The sequence below is a fragment of the Pagrus major genome, chromosome 21 (assembly GCF_040436345.1).
Source record: "Pagrus major chromosome 21, Pma_NU_1.0".
NCBI classification, from domain to species: domain Eukaryota; kingdom Metazoa; phylum Chordata; class Actinopteri; order Spariformes; family Sparidae; genus Pagrus; species Pagrus major.
The window spans coordinates 28,662,261-28,669,309 of record NC_133235.1 but is presented as its reverse complement, the minus strand read 5'-3'; the positions used below and the strand labels follow the sequence as shown (position 1 = coordinate 28,669,309).

Here is a 7,049-nt window from a genome sequence, read left to right as displayed (position 1 = left end):
TTCAGCACACACGTGTGCCTGGTTTTGGAGAGAGCACATTTCTGTAACTATAGGATGTATGTGATTTCATGAGTTCATATTTCTTAAGACTTTGATTTGGGTTTTTGAAAAACAGATCTGGCATTAACATCTGACTTGACCACTTACTGCTCTGTGTAAAAAGAAAGCCTGTTCCCAATGATACAGGTTTATTTGCATACAAAGAAAGAATTTAATGAATATGCCAAATTAACAAGAAGGTCCAAATGATTAAGAATTTGTCACCAACAGCATTTCATAAAGTTTATAAAGTTTCTCCAAACTCACCAACTCACAAATTGATAGTTTTTTTAAGGGAGTCTGGAGAATTTCTCAATTGGCGACAAAGAAGTCACCTATATTACTTCCTGTTTACTGTATTTGGAAAATTAGACATGTTTATGTCAATAGAATGTTTTCTTCTTTCATAAAGCAGTTTGTTCAGGCAGCATGTTGGCAGCTAAGATGCACTGTTGACACGAAATAGCAGACATGCCGGTACAGCGATACCACAACACAGTGAAACTTTTTACCAGGAAAGAAAAAACTTGTTGTTTTGCATGTAATGCAGAATTTACAAGAAGGCATGGATGAGTCAGAATTTGTTGTTTCTCACTCAGTTTTTTTTCACTCAGCAACTCTCAAAATTGTGCAATTTTTAAGGGAGTGTGGGGATATCCAATTCCTAGTTAAATGATTGGCAGGTTAAGTGATCCAAAACAAGTCATTTGCATTACAGTGAACCAGATAGAAATCAAACAGCGTGAAACCCATTCTACCTGTTGTTGTGGCTTCTTGTTGTTGTGGCTTCTTGTTGTTGTTCAGCAAAGGATGCCAGTTGAGTAGACGCCCAGGACACATTCCTGCACACGCCGCTAGTGATCACATACGGCCAACACCACCTCCAAATGTGGTCTGATCTTAAATGCATCCTCAACGCATCTTGGACCTGTACTTAGAGCTGTTTACTTGTGATCGGATCACTCAGGATGGATGTTAACGCCAGGTCTGAACAGGGTCTAAATGTTTGACACTGAAATCCTAAAAAATGATGCGCCGCAACTTCAAACTTCACAGCAAAATATGTGGATCCTCATGGAAGATGGCTCCAAACACTAAAGCATGAACAGGATTAGCATTATGTGGGGGCTCCTTATGTAATTTGGAATAATACTTTGCATTTACACTGTATGTCTAAACACTGTGAGCAAACAGATGATTCTGGTGACTCTGTCAACAAGCCAACCTTCCAAAGTGTATCATGAATTATGACATTGAAATGTTCATGGAAGTTGAAATGAGTCAGTCGATCTTTCACTATATATTTTGGAACCGGGTCCATGTTGCAGGTTGGCAGTTTTCACCCTGACAGCAGTGATTTGGCTCGGTTTGTCTTGCAAGGTGCCAGGGCAAGCGAGTCATATTTTTGGCAGCAGGACAGCAGCAGACAGCTGGCTGACAGTGGCACTCTGAGATGTTAACCTGCCCAGACACTTCCCTTCACCTCCGGCTTCTAACACAACCACTGAGCCCCGCCGCGGGGGGAACACACACTCATACAGATAAACGTCACTGAACACCTGAAAAATTGAAAAACAAACTAAAAATGACATTAGATACAGTGTATTTCACACATGCACTCACACTTTTGGCATTTTTTGATTTTCCTTTATGTGTAATTTTCTCCCAGTATTTGCTCTTAAACAATCAAACCAAAGTCCCTGATCTCGACAGCACTTGGCTTAAACTCGTTATTTATTTATTTTTGGTAATCCACAAATTGAAGCTGGTTTTTTCTCTTTGGCTCACTGAACGTCACTCAGGATAAGTGTCAGCTAACTGCCTCAAATGTGATGTAAAACACTTCCACCACTGACAGGTTTCTATTGAGGGAGATTGTAAGACGTCAGCTCCTCACTTTCAGGTATTTATTTATCCAGCAAATTAATAGGAACCTGTGACAGACAGGCAGGTAGATACAGTCAGGCAGGCAGCCAGACGGACAAGCAGGAACAGAGACAGACAGACAGACAGATAGACAGACAGGCACGTTCTCTCCTGGCAGCTCTGTTGGCTACATAACATAGCCCCGAGCAGGGATTTGTGTGTGTGTGTGTGTAGGTGTAGGTGTGTGTTTGCGTGAGTGTTTGTGTATGTGAGAGACAGAGAGAGAGAGAGAGAGAGAGAGACATAACAAGTTATTGCGTTAGTAGATGTAAGCATTCAAATTTAAGTACAACATTAATATCTTCAGCGATTTCTTTACCTCCTTATATAGAGTTTAAAAAAAAGATGGTGTCGAAGCTGTACAGTAGTGTAATGTACACAATTATGTAATCGACTGTATATTTGGGTGTATGTGTGTTCTTGCACAGCCACCGGTGGCGGAAGTACGAGTGCATTTTTATTTCCCTGCTTATCTACCCTCTCGATCCGCTGCCAAACGTAAACAGCGCTGATACGTGGGATCATAATCTGCCTGAAGGTTGTGGGAGAGAGTTTACTGCTGAGGGGCGGCCGGACAGACGCATGATCACATAAACATACAGCAGATAAAAACCAGTCGGAGGCCGCGGGGCTCAGAGACTTGAGACTGAGATAGAAAGCAAAAACGGATTAAGGTCACTGACGAGGACTGAGATTTAAAAACAAGAGCAAAATGGAAATGCAGAATTCAGGTACAGAAACAATAACGACATGTAGCCCTTAATGTTCCTAAATTTGATAAAAACATACTTCAACCATAAAACCCAATGTGTTGGGCCGCTGTTCAACACTAGCAAACATATTTGATTGGTGTATCAAAGAGGTTAAACATGCTTCAGTTGAAATAAAAATAATGTGGATTCACTTGGACTTTTTTCGGACCTGCAAACTGTCAACTACAGATGTAAAACACACACTCACAGGAAAAATCGGCTGTGTTATCTGGGGTGTGTTGAAAGGCCGGTTTGAGTGATGGATCCACGAGTCTGAAGGGTTATCAGGTGCCAAAACACTGCAGTGTTTCACCATGAGACAGGATTTGACAACTCTGGAAAGTTATCAGCGATTTTCATCTTTTGTTGCAATAATTTCCAGCTGAACAACAGTAGAAATACCTAGTTTCATGTTATAAGTGCGTACGTTTTCTGCCATTTTGCATGTTTTTGGTTGGCCAGTGCAGTGCAAAAATGTCGCAATGCATTGCTTTGTGCCAAACCTGAACAATACCAGAATGAGATTAGCTGCAATCACATTATTGGGTACAAGATCTTCCTTTCTGCTTGACTGAACTGAGGAAACGCCTCAAATAATCCAATCACTTGTTGTTTTTTTTCTTCTTTTGCTGTGTCTTTGCCAAAACTGTGTCAGTCGTTTCAGGTGCAGAAAGGCAGGACACTTATTCACATAATCAAAATATAGAAGCTGGATGTAAAAAGGCAGATAGAACTAAAAAAAAAGACAGCAACCCTGTGCAGATCAAACATCCATTGAGCTGACTGTGACTGTAACCAAACAAAGATCAGTTCGTTCTGTCCAGCAGACAATGTTTCTGTACAGTCTGGCTCCACTCAAAGTTACGTTTGATAACAGCATCAGCTAAATGTCCAAAATTTGAACTCAGCTTGAGACTAACTGTGTATTACTGTGACCAGCAGCCCTAGGAAGTCCTGTTATTGTGTTAAACATTTGGTGGTTAAACTGTTTAATATGTGCAATCCTCCTCTTTAAAAGTTTATGACCCCGTGGTCCAGCATCATCCAGGGCTGGTTGGGTAACACTTGTTGGCTGATACAGGTTGTCTTGGCTTGAGTTGAGCCTGGGATCATTTGGGTGTTGTCACTGTGGTAGAGGAAAGAAAGGAACATGAGATTTGAGAAGGTCAAACACAATAACAATGACCCAGCGTGCAGCTTTGCAGAAAAACACACATGCAATACCACAATCAGAGGTTTGAGAAGACCGTCAAAAGAAGCTGCATTTATATTTACAATGCTGTGATTCAGAACATGCAAAGCAAAGCAAAATAAAGAGTTATTTATATGGCTTTTAGCTTATGTTTGAGGTTATTTATTATCATTATAAGGCATCAGATTATATTTAAATACCAGATCTGGAGGACAAGCTCCAGTATTTTCTGAGTTTGGAGTTGAGAAACAAGACAACAGCCATGCTAGCAGCTCATGTTAACATGCACACTATGACAATGCTAACAAGCCAGTGTTGGCAGTTGGTTTGTTTCAGTGCTGTTTCTGACCTAATGATGGTATGAGACACATCCTACTTGATAATACAAGTAAAAACAGAGCATACAAGATACCACAAACTGTCTTGCTGACAGGTGATCTCTAGGCAGTGCACTTCAAAACCCGTCACACTGCAGTTTAATTATCAGTCATGGTTTAAATATCAGTTTTGATTATCTGTTAGCATTTCTTGTCAGGCAGAAGGAATGAATATTGAGAGTGAATCCTTTAATAACTGTAAACAGAAAGTGATTCTCACTTCCTTGTGTTTTTCCTGGTCGGATTAAAGAAGCTGCGGTAATATTAGCAGAAAACCATCTATTTATGGGTGTTATTGCATCCGCTATTCTGCCGGTGCCGACAGATGTGCTGCTTGTGTTTTGGCATCATCAATAATGAATACCGCTATCGCTCTATCGAGCTGAGCCACAGCTGCCAATTTCCTCATTTCAAACACAGCCTTCTGTAACATCTACAACCACAAAAGTCACCTCCTTCAAGCAGGAGTCGAACCAATCGAAGGGGTCTGCCAGAGTTTGCAGACTAGATTTCTCATGGAAAATATGACAAAAGCTGGATGAGATAAAGCATCAGGCTGACTTCTGATTGTGGATCGCAGCAGTCGAACAGCTGAAAACATTCAACTCTGCCAGACAGTTAACCACATTTTAACTAGATCCCTCTCCAGCAACAAAACTGTCAGGAGGGAAACAAAGTCTGACTTCAATGCATATTAATGCAAATTAATATCAAAGGTGTGTGCTAATACAAGGTCTGACTATCAGTGTCTTGTTTGGTTGTTTTTTCCAGGATTTTAGTCTCAACTCAAGTCTTTAGGGAGTTAAGTAACTCCAGTCTCACAGGCTTCAGTTTACCTAATTATATCTGACTTCTCCAAGGCTCAGGTCCATCCACAGCTCTGGACCTGAACCAGAACACATGCACATCAGTAAATACAGTATGTCATCCAGTCTACACGTGTACCTGGAGGGTGCAGTGCAGGCAGAGCAGAAAAAGACACATGTGGAGACTTCGGATCAAATGTCTCCTCCTTCCTTTCCTCCTCCAGTCTCTCAGTGTGCGGAGACTCCATCTGGCCTCCGCTGACGGGTCAAGGTATCCAGAACCAAACATAATACACTTCCACTGAGTGTTTACAGTGTGCAGTGAGTGAGCAGGTTATTAAGTTTCTGTCAGTCCACTGGCTGACATTGAAGTATCACAGGGAGAGAATGGGGAGGATTTTGGATTATTACAGATGATTGTTTCAATGTACACTTCCAAGTTTGGTGGTGTATTATACATATACTCTACACTAAAGAGACAAAGATCCTCGCTGTGAGCAGGATTTGAACCTGCGCGGGGAATCCCCATTGGATTTCAAGTCCAACGCCTTAACCACTCGGCCATCACAGCTCTATATTAAGACACTACCTTCCTTCTTCGGCCGATAATACAGCCAACATATGTCGTCGTGAAAGAGCAACTTAACAGTTAATGGCAATGCTTTTATCTGATGTTCTCATCCAGAACCACTGCTGAGCAGGGAGGAGGGTTTGTGTGTGTGTTGGTGAAGGACACTTTGTCGAGACAGATGGCTGATAAAAACGAATCTCAGGACTTTCAGTTCCAGAAACAGCCTCTAATGTTGCCTTGTGCAAAATACCAAGAGTGCAACAAAGATCTTTTTTCTTTGTGCAGTAATTGTAACACATTTTAAAGCCCTGATATGTTTATACAATACAATGATTTAGTTCAAAATGTGAATAATACAGAAGAAATGCTTTGAAAAGGTTGAGTGTTAAATGTACCGGTGGCTACCTGGATCGTTAAAAAGATACAAGACGTAAGTGACATTGTTTTGGAGATGTTCTCACAGAGGATAGAAGTTACCCCCTGCTTTCAATGTTTGTGCTAAGCTAGGCTAAACCGACCGTGATGTCCACCATTGGTTTGTGGGCTACTGTTTTGAAGCCTCAGGTTTGGCATTGAAGAAACTGGAGCTGGCGAGCGTCGCTACAGCTCTATCCTGAAAGACGACTGCCGTGGTAGCGACTTGTCAAGGCTTGAAACTTGCTACCAAGACTGTACACTCATCAGGAAACTGTTCACTGAGGTAATAAATCAAGTGAGAAGTAGGGTCATTTTCTCATAAGCTTACATACCATCAGACAAACAGAGTTGCCCCCTGCTGGGCATTAAGGCAGGTTTAAGGCACTTCTACATTTGCTTCACTTCTCAGACCTGAAAGCTACATCCACATTTTAAACAATCAGTGGGCTGACAGCAGCTGCTTACAGGTGACAAAGTAAAGGAACAAACCTGAATAAATCAACACAGAAACATACAGATACTACAGTTGTACTGCACTTAACATCTCATCGTCCAATTAAAATGCTGAGCAGGCCCAGTTAACCTCTTTTGGATCAAGATGGTAAAAGGAAAAAGACTTAATTGACTCTGAAGAGGGTTCATTATGGAAACATGCTTGGACGGCATAAGTAGCACTTTCTTCTTTCCAAAAGCTAACCGAGCCTTCACCACAGTCACTGTAGATAAGTAAACACTGAATGAATGAATCATTTTTCTAACTAACGGTCATTAGTAACGCTTTAGGAAGGCAGTAACATAATGTTGTCCTGCGGAATGGGAAGTTGGATCAGAGAACACAAAGGCGACGAATGTTAAAGTTAAGTTTGGTGGACTTTCTGAGATCTTATCAAGAAATATGATGTTGATTTTTCTTTTTTCTTTTGATTTGTCACCCGTCAGCAAACAAACATAATATTCTTTTAAGGTATG

General features: G+C 41.1%; 1 non-coding gene across 1 annotated transcript; it reads right to left on the bottom strand.

Annotated features, from left to right (window-relative positions):
• Nucleotides 1–5,581: 5,581 nt before the first annotated feature.
• On the bottom strand, nucleotides 5,582–5,663 carry trnas-uga (transfer RNA serine (anticodon UGA)). Its single transcript has one exon. It is a non-coding gene; the product is annotated as a tRNA-Ser (tRNA).
• Between the last annotated feature and the right edge of the window lie 1,386 nt (nucleotides 5,664–7,049).